At 42.1% G+C, this 24,460-nt stretch overlaps 1 long non-coding RNA gene across 1 annotated transcript; it reads left to right on the top strand.

Annotated features, from left to right (window-relative positions):
• Positions 1 to 900: 900 nt before the first annotated feature.
• Positions 901 to 20,154, top strand: LOC141575256 (uncharacterized). Its single transcript, XR_012502707.1, has 3 exons — positions 901 to 2,915; positions 6,587 to 6,674; positions 7,184 to 20,154. It is a non-coding gene; the product is annotated as an uncharacterized LOC141575256 (long non-coding RNA).
• Positions 20,155 to 24,460: the final 4,306 nt, after the last annotated feature.

Raw genomic sequence — 24,460 nt, 5'->3', positions numbered from 1 at the left:
TCAGTGGGGTAGGTATTGTTCCCATCTTACAGATGAGAAAACTGATTCACAGAGAGGAACATAAACATCCCAATAATTATTACTTTGTCAATGGTCGGCTGTTGAACCAAGTCTACGTCTTGTTTCCGAGGTCAAGCTAATGGCCACTACACTAAGTGTATCACTTCCTCAGGCAAAGTTGTCTTCTAATAAGAAACAGTAAAGCAAAATTCTCACTTGTTCAGGGCAGGAAAAAAGATGTCACAGCTTAGCAGTTAGACAGGAAGGATTCCCTCTTACTCAGCCGTGTGTGCTTCAACTGATTGGACGAGGCCCACCCACACGGGGTAGGGGGTGGGCAAACTGCTTTACTCAGTCTACTGACTCAGATGTTAATCTCACCCAGAAACACCTTCACAGAGACATCAGGATAGTGTTTTGCACATGTCTGGGTGTCCCATAGCCCAGTCAAGTTGACACCTAAAATTAACCACCAGAAGTGACCCTTACGGATTGAATGTTTGTGTTCTCCCAAAATTCATGATGAAGTCCTAGCCCCTAATGTGATGATATTGGAGATGAGCTCGCTGAGAGGTAACTGGGCTTAGATGAGGTCCTGAGAGATGGGCCCTCGTGGTGGGAGTTTTACACGTATAAGAAGAGACGTGAGGGCATTCTCTCTCTCTCTCTCGACCACCTGAGAACACAGCGAGAAGGTGGCCATCTGTTAGCCAGGAAGAGTGCCCTCACCAGAACTGGATAATGCTGGCACCCTGATAGACTTCCAGCCTCCACAACTGTGTGGAAATAAATTTCTGTTTTTAAGCCTCCCAGTCTGTGGTTGTCCTGACCTAAAACACTACATCAGTAAGGAATACTCTGAGCTGCAAGGTATAGGAAACCTGACAATGAGTCAAATTATCAAATGGGTTAATGCTACTCTTGTTGCAAGGATTCTGGAGTGAGGTGGCCATCCAAGGCTCAAGAACTGAATAGCCTCCCCAGGAAAGTCCCCTTGAATTTTATTGGCAAATCCCAAGTTACCTGATCATCTTTACCTGCAAAGGAGGCTGAGATTTGAATATTTTGCTTTATAATTTCTAGACAAGGGGAATTTGGATACGTCTTAAGTGAGATAATATACATACCATCTGCCACAATATCAGTGAAAGATTTGGAATAAGAAGAGCTAATCAAAATTTAAAATATTTAAATTTAAATGAAAAATAAAAGGGATGTTGATTTTATTTTTAATCTCTGCCTGTTTGATATTTGAGTAGGAGAGGGTCAGATTGTGAAGTAGGAATCATTTGTATGGATATGTCCTTTCTAGCAGATACTAAATTAATCAATGCATCTTTAATGAAGACTTAGTATCTTTCTGTTCCAAATCCGGTGCTTTGCATGTGACACTGGTAGCCACTCTCTCTGGCCATTTGTCTTGAGTGGACAAAACCCCTTTATTTCAGTATATATGTCAGGATATCAATTGCATTCAACTAGATTCAAAGGGGACTCTGCTCTGTCCTCTTCTATTCAAGAAAATCCTGGGAACTTCCCTGCTCCCACCTGCATTCTAATGCCTAGATTCCTACACGTTTCTTTTTCTCTTTTGTTTAATTTCTAATCAGCCACCCCCCTGGGCTCACCTCTTCCAAATTTGCATGACAGGTCCATCTGTTTGGGGAAATTTTGGCAGGAGAGAGTGATCACAGGAAGGAAGCTTGTGGAAGAAATTCCACTGCAATCTTTGCATACCGATGTAACAGTGACAAGTCCTGGTGGTGAAATAGAAAGACTGTTCCATTTTGTAAGGAAACAACTTTTTGTGTGCTTGCTAGTGATTATTAACTGAGAGACCAAATGTTTGCCAACCAGTGCTTTGTAGTTCTGGCTTTGTATCATGTCAGGCTGTGGATTCAGATGGTGGTACTTGGGATAATTTAAAGTCAAACGGAATAGAAATTCTCCTGGTGGGGTGTGGGGATATTAGGGATCCAACTTGGTAGCAACAAATCAGCTCCCAGTGATAGCACCAGGGCTTGAAATAATTCCTCCCTTCAACAGAATGTCCTTGACCTGAAGCCAGTTCCGTCATAGCTCTACAAGGTGGTTTATTAGCTAATTCAGTTCAGAACCACTTATATAAATAAACTGATTCCAGAAGATTAGACTGTCAATGGGGAAGCCCATTTGTTAATTTATGAAGCTGTTCCTAAGCATCAGTGCTTATTAATCCTCCCTTTTCTCTCCTCTGGTGGGAACAAGATACTTGCAGCTTCTAGAGAAGGGTCCCAAAAAATGGGATCCGGGAACTTCTTGAAGCTATGTGCCCAACCGAGATGTTGCCTGTATCTGGCACACTGCAGATGTTCTCAATAGATATTTGCTAAAGGAATGAGTATGGGAACCAACAGAAGCTCAGTTTGTCCAGAGAAAATGGGGTAGCATCGTTTCGGGAAACAGATTCATGTCCTTTCACAGACCCACCTCCTTTCTGTGATCCAATGCCTGAAAACGTGTCGCATACCTTTTTGACGTTTGTTTCTCAGCCTATCCCACACGTTGGTAGTTGGAATCTAAGAGGCAGACCCCACTTCAGCAGGCAGAGGATGCTCTTTGCTCATTGCTGGAAGCTGTGGTTTGTGTGTTAAGGCTCTTGGACCAGACGAGATGGAACTATGTCTTACTGCTTCTGTCTGTGCTCTTCCTTGTCCCATCCTGGGCTGCTTCTCCCAGTGACACATTTTTGGATCAGGCTGACCACTCTCCCTGTCCCAAGACTCTTATGAAGGTGATGAATAAAGGAAAGCAGAGAAGAACACTGCATGTGGAGTCAGATGACTGGGGCTTGAGTGCTGACCACACCAAGAACCAGACCATCTACTTAAAGGAAAGCGTAGCTCCCAGCACCTTCAGTCTCATCAAGGATGGAGGTGAGTAGTGATACCTGGTAAGGTTAGAAGGGACAGTAAATAAGCCATTATCTACGAAAGCACATTATAAACTGCAAAGGGTTATCTTGTTCTAAGGAACTAACATTATGAGTTTTATCATTACCAGCAGAAAACTTAACCACGAGCAGGACCTGCTGTGAATGGCTGAGGAAGGGCTTCCAGTCTGCTCTCAGTGAGATGGGGGAGGTGACTGGCTTGTAGCACAGGCTCCGTTCTGACTGATAATAGAAGCTGAGGCTGCCTGATGGTGACCTTGAACTCTGCAGCCACAGGCAAGACCCATGCCCGCCCTGAATAGCCGGCACCGGCTGCTCCATGGCAGGAGGCACGACCCAACGTAGAAATTCACAGGCTCATAATTTTCCTATGATGCTGATACCCATTTTACTTTCTCTGCCCCCTTTGCTATTTCTGCATGCTGTCTTGCTACTTCGAGGCCAATTCAATTTAACAAACATTTACTGAGGACTGAGAGAAAAATCAGAAATATTTATGACCTAATCACTGTTACTAAGCTACTTCTATTATTGGGTGGGGTGTGAATAAATCAGTTTTATTTATAATAAGAAAAGGTAGAAAAACAGCAAGGATGATAAAAGCAAAGTTATCAACAAATAACCTTAGAAGAAAGAACAATTATATTTAGCTTGAGGGTTCAAGGAGATGGCAGAAGATCTTGGAAGTAGGCGTTGAAAGATGAGCAGTGATTTGTCAGGCTGAGATGGGAGGGAAGAATATTGGAACTGAGAACACTGTGAACAAAGGCATAAAATCGGAAAGACCCATATGAAGCGTGGGAATACTAGCTGGATCGTGGAGACGACTTGGAAAATATACTGAATAGAGATTGATACTAAGTTATAAATGGTTTTCAATGCAATTTACTGAACTTCAGGTTTTATTCAGCTGGAAGTAATTCATAAAGGACAAAATGAAAAAGGAAGCCATCTATTCTCCCAGACCTGGTGCAATGACAGTGTTTCGGCATATTTTTTTCTAATCTTTTTTTTCCTTACATACTTATATTTTCACACAGCACACTGGCATATTACTTCCCTTCCCTTAACTAACATTATTTAATAAGTATTATTAAATGTTACCCCATCATTGTCCCAATCAGCATGTTTATGTAAAAGTCCGTCTGGTATTGAATATATGGGGCAGGTTCAGTGTTCCTAAGATGAAAACTTGGTAAGACTGGAGATACAATTTTTTGAAGGAATCGGTCATTCTGACTTTCCATGGAAGAACATACAGAGACAAATAGGTACTCAGTGTGTTCAGATGACTTTTAATAGAAATTGTAACACAGGCACATCCAGGAAACGAGTGCCAACTTCCTGATAGGCACTGCGGTAGTGCTTGTTGGGTCAGGATTGACCGGCCTCTCTGAGATCTCTGAATGTTCTTTCTTCTGCCCAAGGCTCCTCTGGTGGGAAAATGAAACATTAGCTTGCAAAAGGCCAGACAGGATGGCTGGACAGACCACCTAACCGTGCCAGGAAATCAATCTTTCTGGAAAAATGACTTAACTATGTCAACTATACACGTCCTACTTCAAAATATTGTCGCCTGGAATAGGCAATGATTTCTTAGATATGACACCAGAAGCACAAGCTACAAAGAAAAGTGTAGATAAACTGGGCGTCATCAAGATTACAAGCTTCTGTGTTTCAAAGGAGATCATCAGGAAGGTGAAAAGATTGCATATAGAATAGGGAAGAATATTCACAAATCGCATATCTAATAATGAACTTACCTAGAACATATAGAGAATTCTTACACCTAAGTCGTAAAAATTCAAATAACCTAATTAAAAATGGGCAAAGATCATAATAGATATTTGCAAAGAAGATAAAGCAATGGCCAATCAGGACATGAAGAAATATTGAACGTCATTAGCCCTCAGGGAAATGCAAATCAAAGCCACAATGAAATAGCACGTCACAGCCGCTAGGATGAGTATAATTTTTAAAAGGCAGATAATAACAAGTCTTGGTGAGGGATGTGAAGAAATTAAGACCCTCATACACTGCTGATGGGAATATAAAATGGTGCAACCAGTGTGGAAAACAGGTTGGCCATTCTGCAAAAGGTTAAACAGAGTTACCACATGGCCCCCAAATTCCACTCCCAGAGGAATGGTATCCAAGAGAAATAAAAACATACGTTCACACAGAAACCTGTACATGAATGTTTATAACAACATAATTCATAGTATCCAAAATGGGAAACAACATAAATGTCCATCAACTGATGAATCAGTGAACAAAATGTGACATATCCTTATAATGATATATTATTTGGCAATAAAAAGAAACAAAATACTGATATATGCTGCAACGTGGATGAACCTTGAAGACATGATGCTAAGTGAAAGAAGCCAGTCAGAAAGGATCACACATTGTAGGATTCCATTTATATGAAATGCTTAGAATCGGCAAAGCTGTAGAGACAGAAAGTTGATCAGTGACTGCAGGGCTGGGACCGTGGGACTGGAGTTTTACCACTCCAAAAAAAAAAAAAAAAAAAAAAAAAAAAACTAGCCAACAGATGAAGGGGTTCTTTTTGGCGTGATAAACATATTCCAATGTGATGATGATTGCCCAACTCTGCATATATGAAGTCACTGAATGTCAATAAAGCTGCTCAAAATCAAGGCAGAATATGTAGACTATTGTTGAAGTAAAGTAGTCCCTTATTGGAAAATTGTTGGACAATTTCTCCTACTAGAAATAAAATAGAATAAGCTTTTCCACTACTTTGTATTGTTTCCTTAAGATAGACTACCAGGAAATGGATTACTGTGTCAAATTTCATGGGCATTTTCATGATGGTCAAGTCATACTGATAAATCTCTTGGCACTAAGGGACCTCCTCAAATTACAGTTCTGCCCATAATGAACCTTTTATTCGCCAGAATTGCATATTATTATCTGCTAAAATCCTTTTATCCTTTTATTTTGTGACATAAACATTTTAAATTTTTGTATGTGACATCTGTCCATCTCTTCTCTTACAACTTCTTCCTCTTCTGCTAGGATGGAAAATTCCTGCTATCTATGAGAAGCCTGATAGATACCACTTACAATTCTCTTTTTTAATGTGGTTTTAAATTTTATCTATAATCTTCATGTTTAATAAGTATTGAATACTATATTTATTTTGGTCTAAGTTATGATATGAAAGTCTATTTATCCAAATTATTATCAGCTTCCAAACCTCTCATTGAGTAAATGTTTGTGTGTGTGTGTGTGTGTGTGGGTGTATTTGCATGTGTGTGTGTGTACAAATCATGAACCATTTCTCTATGTTACTAAGTGATTTTTCTGTTCAGTTTCTCCATCTGTCTAGCTTGTGCCAATATCAAACAATTTTTGTCCTATTCATCTGTAATATGCATTGCGATCTGATAAGATTGCTCCTCCTTAATCATATATTTTCAAAATTATATTTATACATTTTTTTTACCTGGTGACATTTAGAGCAATTTTTTTAAGTTGAAAAAAAAAAACAGGTTGGGATTCTGATTAGACTTTTATAAAATGTAAATTGATTTGGGAAAATTGTTCCTTTTAAAATATGTTGTCTCCCATCTCAGATTGTAGTGTTCTTCTTCATTTATTCAAGCCTTTATTTATGTCTTTCAGGAAAATATTGCTGAGTTATTACTGTAGATCACAGATACTTCTCATTAAGACTATTTCTTATAATTGCATATTCCTATGGACACTGTGAGTAAGTCTTTCTTCATTATAACATCAGCCACACTATGAGAATTGGGGTGTGTGTGTGTGTGTGCACGCGTTTATCTTCTACCAGGCTACCTGTCAAACTTTGATTAATTAAAATAGTCCCTTAGCTTATTCTCCTGGGTTATCTGACTATGAAATCATACTGCCAGAAGTTTTTTTATCACTTATTTTTCAATATGTCTAATCCTTACTGCTATCTCATTTTTGCTTTCAGTGAATAGAATTTCTAGAATATTAATAATAGTGAAACTGAACAAATGAATTTTATCATGAATACGGCTTTTAGATCAAAATAGATGGCCTTTATATGGTAAAGCAGTTTCTCTCTGTTCCTGTAGTTTAGTACTTCATCAAAGGACATAATCATTTTTGAGCATTTTTTCTTCTTTAATCCATTTATGATAGGTATTATGTATCCTTAGGTCATATTTTTTCTTCTTTAATCTACTTATGTCAAGTATTATATTAATAGATGCCCTTATCTATTTACAGCACTTTTCCTTGAAAAGAAAGAAAACTCGGAGAGAGAGCATTTTGGTAAAAGATTTTTTTCTTATGCCAAGTAGCCTTTGAAATCACAGTGTCACTAACGTTTGGGTGTGTCCCCCTATGTCCAGCTACTAATCAAGGCTTTCATATTAAAAATAAGCCTGTGATTCTCAACTCCAACTAGAGTAAGGAACTCCTTCTGAGGAAACTATGGCCTCGGGGTCCGTCTCAGAGTTGGCAAGCCTTGCCTTGTGATACTGGTTCCAGTCTGCTCAGTTTGGGCTCCAAGGGCAGCCAATATTCCTGTTCTTTCTTCCTTCATCCCTGGAAATTAGCTCAGAGAACAGAGAGAATTGGGGAGTTCCTTGGCTTTGCTGTCAGTGGTTACCCCAGTGATCTGCTCCAACTGGCATGATTTTCCAAACTGGGCTCCATGTCATTTTGTAGAACAGTTTGCTGCAAGTATTAACACACAGCTAAAGGGTCTGCATGTTTCCCTTTTCTCCCCCTCTCTCTTGCTACATTCTCTTTCGTCTATTTCAGTGCAGTTGGACACTTGCCTACCAAGATGGCGGGATTGGTGGCCACGAGATCACATAACATTCCCAGTACTGAAAGTTACAGGTTTCCACAAATCCCCACGGCTACTCCTACTCCTGAAACAGTTCAGTGGTGCACTTTCAGTCCTCTGGGTATCCTCTCAAAGTGCTGATGCCTGGTCCCACCATGCACCAATTAAATCGGTGTGGTGTCTGCCACTCCTTCCAGGCTGGCTGCATGTAGTGAGGTCTCAACCAGAGCCTCCAATGCTTGCTTGGTGGCCCCACAGGAGTAGTCTTTCCAGGGGGGCCAGCCATCTCTCTGCTGCTTCTCCCTCCCCTTCTGGGTAACTCTGACTTCTTCAGGTACTACCTTTCAGTTGTGCAAGCGCAGCTTGATTTGTGTGACTCATTGCCTTGGAGGCAGAGGGTTGAGTTAGCTGTTCTCCTCAGTTCGTGGTACACTGTTATTGGGATTCATGTTCATCCCACCTCCCTCCTCACCCTTCTTGCCCTCTTTCCTTAGTTTTTACCTAACGTCCCCTTTCTGTTCCAGGATCCCATCTAGAACATTGTGTTACATTTAGTCATCATGTCTCCTTTGGATCCTCTTGGCTGTTTCTCAGACTTTCCTTGTTTTTGACGATCTTGACAGCGTTGAAGATTACTGGTCAGGTATTTTGTAGAATGTCCCTCAGTTGGAATTTGATATTTTTCTCATGATTAGACCTAGGTTATGGGTTTTAGGGAAGAAGACCACAGAAGTAAAGTCATTTTCATCCCATGGCAAGGGTGTATATTATCAACATGACTTGTCACTTTTGATGTTGACCTTGATCACCTGCCTGAGGTCATGTTTGTCAGATTTCTCCCTGTAAAGTTATTCTTTTTCCTTCTTTCCACACTGTTGTCTCTGGCAGGATATCACTATGCACAGTCCACTGCTAAGGAGTGGAAAGTTGTACGTTTTCCTGAGGGTGGGCCATCTACATAAACTATCTGCAATTCTTTTCAGGGGAGATTATCTCCTTTCCCCATCTTTAGTTATTTATTTGACCATTGATTTATATCAGTATGAACTCATAAATATTTATTTTATACTTTGGGTTATAAACCAAGCCTACTTGATTTATTTAGTTGCTCAAATGAAGTTGTTTCAGCTCTGGCCTCTGACAATGCTCAGTTGGCTTCTGTGTCCTTTTGACATACTAGTTCCCTCTCTCTCTCTCTTTTTTTAAAAACCACTTTCTTCCTTTTTGGCACTTCAAGATGCTCCAGATTTTATTGAGAGTTTACTGCCCTTGTCTTAGAATCAGTTATTTCTCCAAGGATCCTTGGTTCTTTTATTAAGAGTATCATTAAAAACCAAGATATTGGCACTTGGTGTGCTTGTTACTAAGATAATGCTCCTTCAGGCCCTCTCAGTTGTCAGAACAAGGAAATACACGTGGGTATACACACACACAGCTAATATGTAATCATCTGTATCTCTATTAAGCTAAATATGAGTTCATACTGATGTCTCCAACTATAACCTGTTTTCACATGACTCACTCAAGTCTCCTCCCTTTGCTTATCCATCACGTGTCACTCAACAGTGAGAAACTCAGCCCTGCATCCACCATCCACTTATTTAATTGTCCTAATCCAGTATACATGTAGAGCAGGATCAGAATTATTAGCACCTACCCCCATAGAAAACAACTCTAGAATGCATGTTTGTCTATAGTTATTTTTGCCTTTAGTCTTGTGGATTTCGTTCATTTCCAAGGTTATTTAGATCATGACCTTTTTCTCCCACCCTCTTCAGTGCAGTTGTTTTGTATTTCTGTACTACAGTTAGATTCATTTGTTGCAATCTGCATTGCATCCTGGGATCCCCTGACCTCCTAAATAATTTTACGAATTTGCATACATTATGGTTTACTATTTGTGCTGTAAAGTTCTATGGGTTTTAACAAATGTATGGTGACTCTTTCAGACACAACCACCCTTGGAATATTGTTTTACAATACACATTTTATATATGTTCGGCTTCATTTAAAAGTTTGTTATTCTGGATTCCTACATGATTTCCCCTACAAATAATAATAATGTGTTTTTTTATTTAGCGAGCCCATATATAGCTCTTACCATGTTCCAAGCACTATTTTAAGTGCTTTATAAGTATTTATTCATTTAATCCTCTTAATATTCCTATGAGATAAGTACTGTTGTTGTCCTTATATTACAGATAAGGAACCTGAGGCAAAGAAAGGTTAAATAAGTTGCTCAAGGTCACACACCTGGTATGTGTTTATCATCCAGGGCAAACACAGCACACATGGCCTTTTGATTAGATGTTCATGTCACACTGGTAACTGGCTGAAGCTGAACGGATCTCCAGCTTCCTGCATGTACAACTCATCGCAAAGTCATGCCCGGTGGCGGACTGCTCCAAGTACACAGCAAGCAAGAGCCAAGAAAAAATGCTTTGAACAGCTTCCTTCAGTAGTTGTAAAACTGATGAAATAGAATAATTTATGGTTGCTTTACTGAATAATTTACCAATCAAATCATTCAGAAAAGCAGTCAGATGTGAAATGAGAAAGCAAGGCAGACATGAATTTGGACCAGGGGAGGATCAAAACAGACCCAACAAGGCTGATATGCCCACCAGTGCTGGGTGTGTTGAAGGAAGACGAGTCTCTGCTGGCCTTAGTTCTGACTTCAGGAGGGAAAGGATGGAAGGCTGGCCAGCTTGCTGCTTCCCACACTGAGTGCTGCTGGAGAGTCTGTCCACTTTCAGTGGACTCTCACCTTGTCTTTTTCTCACTCGTCTGCTCTCTGCATGAAGACTAACATCATTGTCTAGGGTGTGGAGCAGATCTTGGTATTAGGATTCCAATCACAAATGCCACTGGATCCTTGTTGAAAACTGCAACGAAGTTTGCACAAATGGATCATACAAATGATCACTTGAACACTTTGCAATTGATAAAGGATTTTGCATGTTGTCTCCTTTAACCCATACAACTACTGTTAAGGTCAGTGTCACTATCTGTACTTCATAGGTGAGGACCAGTGCACAAGGAGGGTAAACCCCTGCTCAGAGTCTCCACAATTCAGATTTCTGATTCTAAATTCCTCTTTCTTTCCATTCTTCTCAAGTTGCCTTAGTCTCATATGCTTCAGGAAAAGAAAAATCAGATCCAAAGTCAAAGAGCTGGCTCTCTGTGAAAACCATTCCACTAATTTTAGTCATTTCTACATTCTTTACCCCATCTATTATCCCACATAGACATCTGTGTAATATCACTTGGGGTTCAAAGACATTTCTCTTGTAGTATACCTTCCAGATTAAATGGCCGTTTCAGATGTCCGTTTTTCTAATCTCATTTAGTGCCTGTACCACAGGCACTTTTGCTATTCTCTAAGCTTTTGCAGTAACTTATCTTAATTAACTGAGAAGAAACTAGTGTGACCGAGCAAAGAGAAATGATGTCAGATTTAGAATCAACTCAGACAAACAAATAGATGGAACAGAATTGTCAGATTGTAGAGGACTTGGAATAGTAGATAAAGAAATCTATGTACTTTATGAAGTGGACAGTGGAAGGCCATAGGACGGACACCAGACATGTGATGTTGCAGGCAGTTTAACCTGACTGAGTTGTATGGGTGCCTGGATTTGGAAAAGAAAGGCCAAAGGGAGGTCAGATGGGAGTTCTCCAGTTGCCTTGATGAGAAATGATAAGAGTCAGAACCAGGGCAATGGCATTAATCATGGAAAGGAGAGAATGAAGGTGAGAGATGGGAAGGGAGAGGAAAAAAAGAATTAATAATGTCATCAATGGTTGCTGGCCAGGTTAACACAAGGAAAAGTCAGAGCTTAAGAGAAATAGAGGCAGTCACCAAGAGGACTTTATTTTGGTAGAGAGATGATCTCAACTTGAGATATATTGAGGTTCTGGTTCTTGTAGACTGGCCACCTGGGGAAATCCAATAGGCAGATAGAAATCAGGGGAGACAAATAACCCTCGATCACAGTGTGAAAGACACTGGTGCCTCGGAAGGTAGAGTTTTTTCTCAGGGGGACTTAAAATCTATTTGGGAGGTCAAGGTCACACACGTTATAGGCAACAACAATAAAAAGAATATGAGTTAAGGATACATTGTGCATGGCACACTTCCTTTGTTGTAAGAACTTAGGGAAAAAGGAAATTAAAGACATCTAAGACATGGAGGACTAGAGTTGATCTTTGATGGGTGGAAAGGGTTTAGTTGGATGCAGGAGCAGAGAAGGTTGCCATGTTCTAAAGCATTAGCATGTACCCATATGATATGGTCACTATGAGTAAAAGTCTCGATAACTAGTCCTGAAGGGCGGGCACTGCAGCCCCATGTGATTTCTGGGCTTCTGTGCTCTGCGCTGCAGTTTGCTATTGCAAGCACTGTCATCCACACTAAATCTGAAGTCCGTCCGTGCCTCCTTAGGACTCTTGCTGGCACAGGGCAGCTAGTGTAACGACAGATGCAACATGTGGAACTGGAGAGATTTATGCCCTTGTCAACAGGATGCTGCCTAATCCCTTGCAAGGCAATGCAAGGCAAGATTTCACAGTCTTTAGGCGATTTTGTTTCCCAGGAAAACCTATTATAAATTATGCAGCTGTACACCCACAGCACTGGCATCAACAGACCACAGAGCAGACTGCAGTCCCACCTCACTTTTCCCACAGTGTCCTCTCTGCTCTCTAGGAAGAGGGCACTGTGTGTGCATGTGAGTGTGAGATGGGGCATTTACTGAGTTCTACAGAGCAACTTCGGGAGGTTGGTTCTTTTCCTGGGATTCTCATTGATTCCTGTGTGAAATACTTGGCCTCGCGTGCCCCAGCCCCAGCTCCCTCTGGCGATCCTGTGAGGGAATATTCTGGACCTACTTAACCTGCAGATGGCGAATTACCCCCATCTGCCTGGACAGCTCCTGCTTGTCGTTCATGGCTCAGCTCAAGTGTCGTGAGTTCAAGGGAACTTCATCTGTCTGGTCCTCATTGTCCTCACCCAGGCTCTGCCCAGTGCCCCTCCACCCTGGTACTTTAGCTGTCTTTAAAGCACTGACCTCTCTAATAATGGTTGGTTGAATTGGCTGGAGACTTTGAACTTCCTGAATGATCATCTCGGGACGCCTAGCTCTAGGACCTGCACGTGGCTCCTGCAGGCTCTCCGCAAAAGCTTGCCGTGTGGATGAATGAATGGATGGACGGCACTGAAGCATGGCTCTGCTACATTTTGTGTCTACCTTTTGGGTGTACCCACATTCACAGATGAGCTAATTCTTGTTACTCTGTGGTGTCTAAAGCTGTCTTTGAAACAATTCCACAAAGGGAAAAAGAGCATTCCAGCCTGTCAACTGGTTGCCCGACATTATAATCAAATGATCTTATCTTCTCAACTGAGTTAGAATGTTCTTCGTCCCAGTCCTATGGTGGGGATGAGCCCAGTTTTAGTAATGGTGTGGCATCTGCTCTCCTTGGACATGGCTTGAGGGCAATGCCAGGAGAGATGTGGGCGTGACCTGCCATCCAGGTCTCTGGGATAGCTGTGCAACCCTCCGGGTTTTGGAAAGACTCAGGCTAGCAGACACATAAGATGCTGTGTTTCTTTGCCTCGGGGCATTGGAGCTGTTCTTCCTTCTGTCCAGTAGAGACTTGAATGGATTGAGATGCAAGTTTTGAGAATATTTATCACTCCAATTCCTCATGCCGAAGGATACAGAACTCACTGGGTCATAAAAGCAAGGACTGAATCCTCTGTGTATTTGAACAACCTCCCAACTTTTCCTTCCATGACTGTCAGAGAAAATTGCACCACACAGACAGAAGCTACATTTCCCTTTCTCCCTTTCTGGGAGAAAACACCAGGTGAGACTGGGATGCTGTCCATTCCCCTGCTCTAAATGGACTGAGCTCTGCCTGCAGTATCAGAGGTCTGGCACACTTGCAGTAGCTTTGCCGGCAAATTACCCTGCTGCTGCTTTTTCGTTGTCCTGGAGAAATTCCTGTTTCGCTTTCCTGGGAATGGATGTTTATGAAATGGAAATGGGGAGGCCAGCGAAAATGTCCTTGAGATAAATGTTGTCACAAACTGCTCTCTGTGGGGTTCCACTCAGGAAAATGGATGCACGGCTTTGTTATGACCATAGGCAGCATTGCAGCAAGTCTGTTCACATACTGACACCACCAACAAAAGTAATACGTATCTCTATAACCTTCCAAGAAATATTACAGCTTACTAATTTTGTATCTTAGGGAGGTGGTCGAAGGAATGTATACACTGAAGCTGTATTCAAAGAATTTTCATGTCAGGGTAGAAATAGACAAGAAGATCCAAAGAAAGCCTTCAGACTGAGGCTTTGGACAAGAAACAGAGGTTGTATGTTAATTTAAAAGCCTCTACCACTCCTCAACCTAGCGTTTCAGACAGTTTTCTTTTGACTAGCATGGATTCATGAGTAAATCCAGCTGTATTTTATGCTGGAGAATTACCCTTCCAAAAAGGATAATGTATCATTATCTTGAGATGATGATACATGGTAAAGGCTGAAGACAGTGCAACACATGGGAATGATGATGGTGGTGGTGGTGATGATGGTGAGGAGGATGATGATGACAAGGAGGAGGAAGATGATGACGGTGATGGTGATGGTGATGATGATGAAGATGACTTCTCAGCAGAAATTCTGGTCCAGAGGTATTTTTCCCAAATCAGTTCAGTGGGCAAATGAAAGTCTGCAGTAGCATCAGTCATAGCAAAGGAGACGGAGGTGTGGATTTCCAAGTGCAGTTTGGATTCAGAAGCAGGGGATTGAAAGCTGAGAACAGGGCATCTCTGGGAGAGGACAGTCATGGCAGGGCAGCTGAGGCAACAGAAAGGCTTGGTTTGCTTTTCAGAGGGTCCCAAACATCACTTTGATTGCACAGACACACCAGATTGCTTTTATACACAAGATCCACACACAGTCCCTAGGCACACACCCTGAGCTGGGACATTTACTCCGGATGCATACGCACGGCTCCACACCCACACTTCCCACTTGATGCACACACACCTACACTTACCCCCCTAACAAACAGAACCCCGTCCATAGTCTACACATACCACCTACACACCTTCATACATGCTCTCTTTTCTAATCTCTGTCCGCATCCATGGCCCCACACCCCTTACTCAAGTACCCTCATACACATCCATTGTAGATACACAACCTGCACACCCATGCACACTTCCTCCTACCCCTTCACCTTACACACTCTCACAGTTCCCCCTCCCCCCATATACATGCCACATACACACAGACTTACACAGATACACCCAGACACACGCATAGTCACTCCCACATCCTGATGGTCACCCGAGCGTGCTTGGGGGTGGAAAGGGGGACAGGTTTAGGGGAACAAATAAATCTTGATATATTTGTCACACTTAATCTTTCTCTTCCCCTGCTTTTGCCCCTTCCTTCTCTCTGCCCTCTTCCCTAACTATTCTTTGCAGAGCAAGTGTTTTCCATTTTCATATTCATCGTTTGCTTTGCCTAAAACGACAGCATATTTGCCCAGGTTACCATTTATCTGCCTTTTGATTAACTCAGATGATGAAAGAGCTTCTTAAGAAAAAATGATTTGAGAGTATTTTTGTGTTTACCCAACTGCCATCATTACCAGCTTGTCCAAGCATCCTAGAATCTTCAAGTCCTTTCAGATGAGATTAATTTCTTTGGATGTTTGGGCAGAGGATGGAATGACCCTAGCAAGTAGTATCTTGTAACCTGCCCATCAACATTTTCCTTGGTACTCTCCTGTCTTAGATGAAAAGGCAAAGCCAGGCCCAAGCATGCTGGAACTAATGGGCCACAGTCAAGAAGGCGTCCACGGCTGCACGGGGAGCCAGGCAACTGACTTTTCATTTTCCCTTGCTGAAGAAACAATTGTTTCAAAGACAGTAACTGTGTCTCCTTAAGTGGCATCAGGCACATATAATTTGTAACTTCTCCCTAGCAGTTCAGCCAGATGAGATGCTACTGAACCACCTTCTGGCATTCCTTCTGCCATCTAGACGAGTTCATTGATTTCTGCACAGCTGGGACATGTTTCATTGCTTGCCTTCCGATGCCAACCAGATCTGAAGCTCTCTGAGAACATGAAAGGGCCTCCTGCCTCCTGAGGGTTTCACAGTGCAGATCTTAAGCCTGTACTGGGTATAGTGGATACCTATCGGAACCGCTGTGGGTTTCACAGCATGAATGTGTGAATGTGAACTCACAGCTCTAGAAGACAGAAAAGGCTTGGAAATAAAGCCTTTCACTGGAAAAAAGAAGCCTCTGGTTCGTTTTCTTGGGGTGTTTACCAGGAGGAACACTTTCTCAGAATTCTGGTCTTGCTATTTCACACCAACAACCTAGGCTCAAGGATACTCTCCTATGTCGACTGCCCGAGGGTCACTGGACACATGAGGATGACGGAGATGGAAGTGGAGAGAAGGGTGATCCGCCTACAAATGGGGTTGTGGCGGCAAATGGACAAACTTCAAGTGCATAGTGGCCTCTTGCTTCCTGGTTTTTTAATTTTTTTTTTGCTTTTATTCTATATTTTAGCTTCTGATTCCATTCCATTATTCCAGTTTTCCCATTAAGTTGGAGACATTAATGGGTACAGTCTAAGAGTGGGCCTATCTGAGAAAAGACAGCTCCTCCATTGTAGTGGAATAAAACTGTTTGCAAGGACCTGGGATTTGAGCCCCGTTAACAGCATTTCTGACACCAGTGGGTTTGTGGTAAGAATTAAAGAAGGTCAGGTAGGCAGAATCAAACAAAATTAGGTAGGATTAAAGAATGGGAAAGCTTATTGCAAACTGTGAGGAGCCATACAACGGCTAGTTATTCCTACATCTTTAATAACCTTACTTAAACTATAGAATTCTTTTCCTGGAAATTTTATAAAACAAATAAGATTTTATGAACCCAAAGTAATCCAAGGTGTCTCTGAGAGCAGAGTAAGTAAATCTGCCTTTAAAACTTCTCCAAGAAGAGGACAAAAGCCCAGTAGATGATTGGAAAATCCAAAATTAATTGGTTTCCCAGCCAGGCAGGGCTTGGGTGCTGGAGTCATTAACAGGGATCATCTTCCTGGGAGCAGGTCCAGCTAGGTGAACGCTTTTACTCCTCAGAGCCCAGAAAAGGGGGGTGGCCAGGACGCCCTCAGAGCGAGCAAAGCAAGGAACAAGAGAAGAGGTAGGAGATAGGGAGAGGTCTGACATAGGGAGAAGGCCCCGGGTCAGAGGCTTCACGCACTTTAACTCACTTAATTCTTGCTGCCATTCTCAGGAGTGTCCCCCAGATGTCCTCAAGCCCCGCCCCCCCATCTTCATATCCTCAAGCTGGCTGCACCTCTCACTGCACGGGGCTATGTGTGTTGTCGTGGTGGTGGTGACTTCTCCTAACTCATCACTCCCAGCTCTGATATGACCTGTTTTTCACTCCAGCTATTTCTCCTTTTCTTTCTTTTTTTGATCCTGCAGCACAGCAACGACTCCTCATTCCCTGGGCTGCCTTCTTTTCCCCACGCTGCTCCACCCCTTGGTAGTCACCAACTACCCTCTCAAAACCCCCCACGACCCCGCTAACACAAAGTCTAGGGGGAGTGGCATTTACTGGGAGGATGAGGAGTACACAGCGGGGAGGTGTGTGTGAGGGGGACAGAACAGGGCATGAAGTACCTTCTAACGTGACATTTCATTTGATGGGGAATCGCCATTTGGGCTGTATCTCTCTGTAGACCCCCACCCAGGGCTGCGGCCGCCTTCGGTGCTTTTGCCTGAAGGATAAGGCACCTTCATCCCGGGCTACCTTCATCCCAGGCATAGGACTGGCTTGGCTTGAACAGAATTCCAGCCCCCATTGCCTCACTCACCTCCCATTCCTCACCATCTTTGTGCAGAACCATGTGCTTAAGCTTCTGTAACACTGCCTCTCATACAACTTTGGGGTACCCCTCACTGATCCTCCCTCCAGCCCTCCTTTCTCTCTGTTTCTAAAACCCTGCTCCCTGATCGGGAGTTACCTGCAGAATCTAAACATTCCTCATATGTTCTGGGGCATAGAAATCTGAATCTTTGAGTGTCTCCATCCATTCAGACTCTGTCCAAGAGGCATCGTCTTTATCAACCCCAATGACTCATCAAGACTTCAAACTGAAGCATTTTTCTAAGCACCTCAAAGGGTTAGGCTGCCAGCCACACAAAATAGAAATGTCTGCAGTGAGGGTTTTGTATTAAAAGCGATGCCCTTTTTCTGGCTCGTGTTTCTACAGTTTATATATAAACAGCCCATTTTAGAAAACAAGTAAACAGGAGCTCCATAAATCTAAATAAACTTCCCAGTAAATTGTGATGCTAATTACCACTAAAAGATAGAACTAGGATTGAAATTAGGACTCTGGGCTCCAATTCGCACTTCGTTTCCCATTTGCTGCATGATCTGTAGAAAGTCGGTGGCTATGGGCCAGCTCATACCCTAGAAGGGTGCCCATAAGACTTCATGTGCAAAGAATGTTGCTGGTACAACACTGACCTTGGCAGATGGACACTTTGGGGACATCGGGATGGGCTTCAAGGGTGGCTGGTTTTCTGCGGGGAGGGATGCTGGGAGCAGGCTTAACTGACCACAGATCATCAGCTGCCCCCACTTCCGCGAATCTGCAGTGCAGAAGCAAAAGGCAGTGATGACTTTTGACTCAGGAGAACTTCCAAGTCAGCAACCGGCCTCAAATCTTAATGATCTAGTGGCATTTGGGGCTACACACTGTCGCAGGGCAACGCTCACTTTGATAACTAACAGCAAAGAAACGTGTTTAAAGAATGTTGAGCCCAAAGCACATTTGCAAAAGGAACCTGAGAACAGAACAAAATGAAAAGCAAACAATCTTCCCAGTATTTTCAAGACTCTTGGTATTTGGCCCTAAATAGTAAAAGAAAAAAAAAAAAAAAAAGAGATTGAAGTACTTGGGACACATAGCGAAAGCTTGTGAGCCAGGATGAAATTTCAGCTGCTTTTATTAAAAGATTTTGTAGAAATCCCCCAGGACACTGTTGAGACCATTTTAATTCTAGTTCTCCTTAAACGGCCTCTCATCTCAATCACTCACTTGTTAGTAGATTTCTTGAGCTGTAGAAATGATTCTTTCTCATTGATCTGATACTGAGCAGATGACACTCAGAAAAATGGGACCAGGAGTTGTCAGCAAAGCATCTGACAACTCACCTTTAATCAGTGCTTTCTGATGAAGATGACGGGTAATAGTGAGGTGCATACATTTTAAGACCCTAACGTAATGAGAATGTTGTTTTCTGTTTTATGTATTTACATACATGATTAAAAAGAAATCTTTTTTTTTCATTGCAGTAGAGCCAGTTTAAAATGTTATGTCACCTTCCGGTGTACAGCATAATGTTTCAGTCACACATACACAAGCACATAATTGTTCTCATTCTTCGTCTTCATTTTCTTTCATTATAGGTTACTATAAGATATTGAATATAGTTCTCTGTGCTATGCCTATATGATTTTATGTTAATTTTTTTCTTCTTTCTAAAACTTTAATTTATTTACCTACTTTGTAATATTTAAAAATTTCTATTAGTGCTGGGAGTTTTCCTTTGGGTGACCCATGGAAAGTTGTAATTATCCACAAAGGAAAAGGAAAAGTGTTGGGTGGTGGAGTCAGACAGCTATGGGTTTGGATCGTCTTGTGTTTGCTCTGTGTAGCTACATTACTGACCCGAACCTTTTTTTCTTCATTGTAAAATGGGGATAACAGTATTTCTTTAACGGGATTGTTTTGAGGATTCAAATAGCTCATATAAAGGGCCTCGAATACTGCTTGGAATGAAGTGAGTGCTGAAACGGTCGTTCTCTTCCCTTTTTGCTACATTGAATTGTTTGTAATAAATATTATTACCAATTCATTCTTTTTTTTTTTTTTTATTGAAGTGCAGCCAATTACAGTGGGTCAATCTCTGGTGTACACACAATGTCCCAGCCAATTCATTCTTCAATACAATGTTGTGAGAACACCAGAGGCAACCAGATCAGTTTTTGATGAAATTAATTTAGCACCTCATTTATTTATTCAATAAATATTTATTAATTCCAGGCATGGTAAATGGAGTGAGCCCAAGTGCAACCAATTTACTTGCTATAGTAATTTCTTTAGTCCTGGGATTTAAGTGCCCTTGACTTTAAGTTAAAAAAAAAAAAAAGAATCCAGTATTTTCTGAACATCCAGGACTATCTTTGAGAGTCCACTGATTCAAACATATGAAAGAGCCAACATAAGATTCAGCTGTCAATTGACTGACGTGTTTTATTTGTGCCTTTGGTGAACATGTATCCATGTACGATGCCAAGGGCTTGTCCCAGGAGGAAAGGTTTGCTGGCTTCCCTTTAAAATCCCACTGATAAAAGTTACAGTAAACATATGCCCCGTGGTTTTTTTTTATTTAGGTTTGATTTATATCTATTGACAATGTAATTATTAATAAAACCTTCCTCAACTTTTAAAAGTGTTCCAGGAGATGATTTAAAATGTTTGGATGATGTATTACATGGTATTCTCTCAAGCATAGTGGTTTTGTGGCTCCTTTGGGAAGTGGTCTCCTGGAACATTTCCTGTTTGGGGTCTGGGATCCCGTGGCAAAGGCCCCCAGAATGGTGGGGCCAGGCTGTCCATGGAGTTGCTATAATAAATGGAACCTTACAAGGCAGCTCAGGCCAGAAGGGTCAGGGAATATGGATGTCCAGCTTTGCAGGTTGCACCAAAGTTATCAGTTCCATTGCTAACTAGAGATCAGCCTTGTGAAAAATGACTTCCCATTTCCAAGCTATAATGGGAGTAAAATTGTGCAAAGACGGATGAGACGATGCTTTGAGTAATCCTTGATGAAGCTGGTTTGAGAAATAAAACCATTTGTCTCTCCCATGCGACTGGCCCTTGTTATGTAAAATAGCTATGTAATCATCTTAAACCAGAACGGACTGAAAGGGCTAAGGGACAAAAACTTCTGAGGCTTATGTTCCTGTCATCCACAGCTGCTCGTCAATGACAAAGAAGCAAATGTTCCAACAAGCACTTTCTCATGACAATACCGGGCATTCAGGCATAACCTGAAGGAAAAAAAAAAAATCCTTCTGTGGATTTGTGAGCACTTGTGCGCTCGATTTGGCCCAGTGATTTGCCTTGATAAAAAAAAAAAAAATCGGGAGGCAAGTCTTTGCCAGAAGCATGTTGTTGCTCTGAACAAGTTCACCTTGGAGCCCAGATCACTTCCAAACATTTGGGTGTTTACCATTCAGATCCTCGGTGGTCTTGACGCCCGGCCTCTATCCCACAGTCTGTTGAATTTGCCATGTTGATTATTCCATTGGTTATTAACACAGTCTAGACAGCAGAGGGGTTCTGGAGGAGAAGGCAAGCTGTTGGACAAAACCCTACACAAGGAGTCTGGTGGCATTATTGTCTAGTTTGCTGCTGTTTGTCATTATTTTCGTTGTAACCTTGGGAGGTCACCCTGATTCCTGTTGTTCACCCCCCCAGCCCCTCCCATCACCTGTATGCAGGGCTCACCTGACTGATGGAGTCCTGTGACACCGTAAGTTCCTGCCACATACCCTGAACCCCCCCGGCACCTGACTCTACTGTCCTCCTAAACTCTCTTCCCTACCATTCTTTATATAAAAATGAGCAATATTTTGAGATGCCTCACAAGTACCAGTTTTGCCATGGGACGATTCCCAGCCTCGTCCCAGGTCCTTAGAAGGAAATGATGTTTGCCTCCTCTGAGCTCATTAGCATATTATCTGTCCTCTTTCAAGGCAACACCCATGCTGTCACTTTCCATGTCTTACTATCATTCCGAAGAGCATGCTGGAGGGCCTGGTGGGCTGGCTCTGCTTCCAGCTGCACGTACCTGGTTGCCAGAGGCAGATTTTCCAATTTTTCTTGCTGTTCTACCCATTTTCTTCAGCTCTCTTCCCCAGTCCCCGCTCTCAGTGAAGTCAGGATAGTGGTTCCTATCCTTTTCTTGGACCCTTCTGCTCCTCGCCAACCCTACTGGCCCTGGTTTGTTCGGGCCCCTCTGCTTTTTCACGGCTGTGCAGTTGTCTTCCCCGGAACTGATGATAAAAATTGTCTACAATGAATCTGCTCTGATCTTCCTTAAAGACATTCTTAAATCTAATCAGCTTGCTTCTGCTTAACATCGGTCGGGGAGACTTGACTGCCTGCAGTCAGGGCTGGCGTCATGAGGGTGCAATAGCACAATGAACACGGGAACCCACACTTGGTTTAACGCTCTGAGGTTGCCATCTTGAACTTCTTAATTTTTAAACCAGGGGCTCTGAAATTTCATTTCGCACTGAGCCCCGAAAGTTAGCTGGTTCCATTTTTGGTGCAGAATCCAAATCTGGGAAAGAGCCTTCATGGACCACGTGACTAGTGATGGCATCTCACAGCCAACATCCCTGGTCAGAGTCCTCTGACCTCACCCTGGTCTCATCTGCTTCTTCCCACCCATCCTTCCTCCACCACACTCTTTGGTCTAGCTGGCAACATTTATGCAACAACAATCCATCCCATGCTTAATGCTTACCAGAGATTGTAGCTGGGTCCTGGGAATAAATTCCCAGGAATTTATTCCTGAGGGAAGAGACTTGTTCTCATGGAAAAGACCAAGTATATACAGGTAACAAAGATACAGTTTGTGAAATGCAATAGAAAAGAAACGAGTATCTCATAAGTCAGTGACACAAATGCACACAAATATGGGACTTCCATTTGTTTAATTTTACCAAAATGGAATTCTATTTTACATATTATCCTGAAATGGTACCCATTTTTTTAATAATTTTCCTCCATATTTATGTAAGGGTTTTCTCAATGCTTTTTGAAAAAGGAACATTGTATATTCTTCTTGCTTCTTTTTTTTTTCCTTTTTCTCTGCTTCTTACTTTTCTCTCTCAGTAATTCTTTGTGTAAATCTCTCTGAAGTTAATGATTAAAACAAAGTTTGGATTATTTTAAGAATCCCCCTTTAATCATTTCTTTGTTTCTATCATTAGAATAGCTAGCTTAAATTTCGTTTTTCATTCCACAGCTTTGGAAAGAGACATTCGGTAGTACCTGTTTTCCAACTTGAGCTGTTTGTTTATTAAAATTAGACATTCAGTTCCACCCTTATATTTATTCTTTCAAGTAGGCAAATTAGTGTATTATTTGGAAGTTGTGTTGTAAATGCTGGCTTTCCCTGACAATTTTGTTCTTGAAACATCTGTTTAAGGAGGAAATATGTAAGTCGTAAAATAATTCCATAAATAATATTCTGATGAAAACTCTGCCAGCTCAGCCCAATTTTAGGGCCACGTTACAAATATTCTGCTAAATTAATTTCACTTGCGTTTGGTCTCCTTTGTCCTGCCCCTTTCATTCCTCCATGTCACTGCCGAGTCTGTGGTTCCCTCTCTGCGTCCTCCGAGATTGGCCGGCACGAGTGCCACCTGCCCTTTGCCTCCCTTCCTCAGCCAGGGGGAAATCAACAAACTAAGCCAGACTCTCTCCACTCAATGTGCAAAGGAGGGTGGTGTTGATATAAATTTTAGGAATTAAAAGTTTTAATTTTTTCTAGTCTGAATTATCTTGGGGAAAGCCTGATTTTGATGGGGAGCCTGGGGATGGATCAGGGTGCAGGATGAATCGGAGGGCAGAATCTATTTGGGTTGGAAAACATAAAGCAGAGGCAGGAGATCCCGGAGGCCTGTTGGTCTTATCCCCTATTGCTCTCTCCACTTCTGTCTGTACATTTCACACGTTATCCCCGCCCCACTCCACACCATGCCGCGGAGTCACGCCTTCTAGTGGGAAACCAGTCTTCCACAGATTCCTCGGGCCTCCTCTTTTCCTCTTGTTCTTACCTTCATGTCTAGAAGGTACTAAAATTACTTGATAAAGTGATTTTAAAAGGAATGAAGAGACATTAGAGACTGAAGAGTTTCCATGTAATTGATGGATGATGAAACCTATAGACTTCCTTTTTCCATTTCTTTAAATTGAAGTTTAGTCAGTTTACAAAGTTGTGTCAATTTCTGGTGTACAGCATAATGCTTCAGTCATGCATGTACATGCATATATTCATTTTCAGATTTTAGGACTCCTCTTAAACATCAAAGCCATGTCTGAGTCGTTCTACACGAGTCAGACCTCACACCACACTCTCTCCGGGCATCCAGAACCTCTCCTTAGCAGCATTATCACAAACTGTCACTGCTGATTTATTTGAGAGAATACTTGCTTACTGTGTGTCTCCCTACTGGGCTAGATGCTCCTTAAAGTCATGGCCTACCCTGCAGAACAACATATAAGGACTCATGTCAGGACAGTGATGTGCCACCGAGCCTTCTGCAATGATGGAACTTTTCTCTGTCTGTGTTGCTGGCTATGGTAGCCACGGGCCACCTGCATCTATTAAGTAGCTGAAATGTGGCCAGTGTGACCGGGAAATAGAGTTTTAAATTCCATTTGATTCTAATGCACTTACGTTTAAGTTTGGGTACCCCTGTGTGGCTTCCATACCGGACAGCGCTGGCTGTGAACTAGGCTGTCGGATGTGTGGCTAGAACAACACCAATGCCAAGGAAGCTCGTGGCTGGATGTGG

Source organism: Camelus bactrianus, chromosome 27, assembly GCF_048773025.1.
Source record: "Camelus bactrianus isolate YW-2024 breed Bactrian camel chromosome 27, ASM4877302v1, whole genome shotgun sequence".
NCBI lineage: Eukaryota > Metazoa > Chordata > Mammalia > Artiodactyla > Camelidae > Camelus > Camelus bactrianus.
This window is presented reverse-complemented; position numbering and strand designations above follow the sequence as displayed.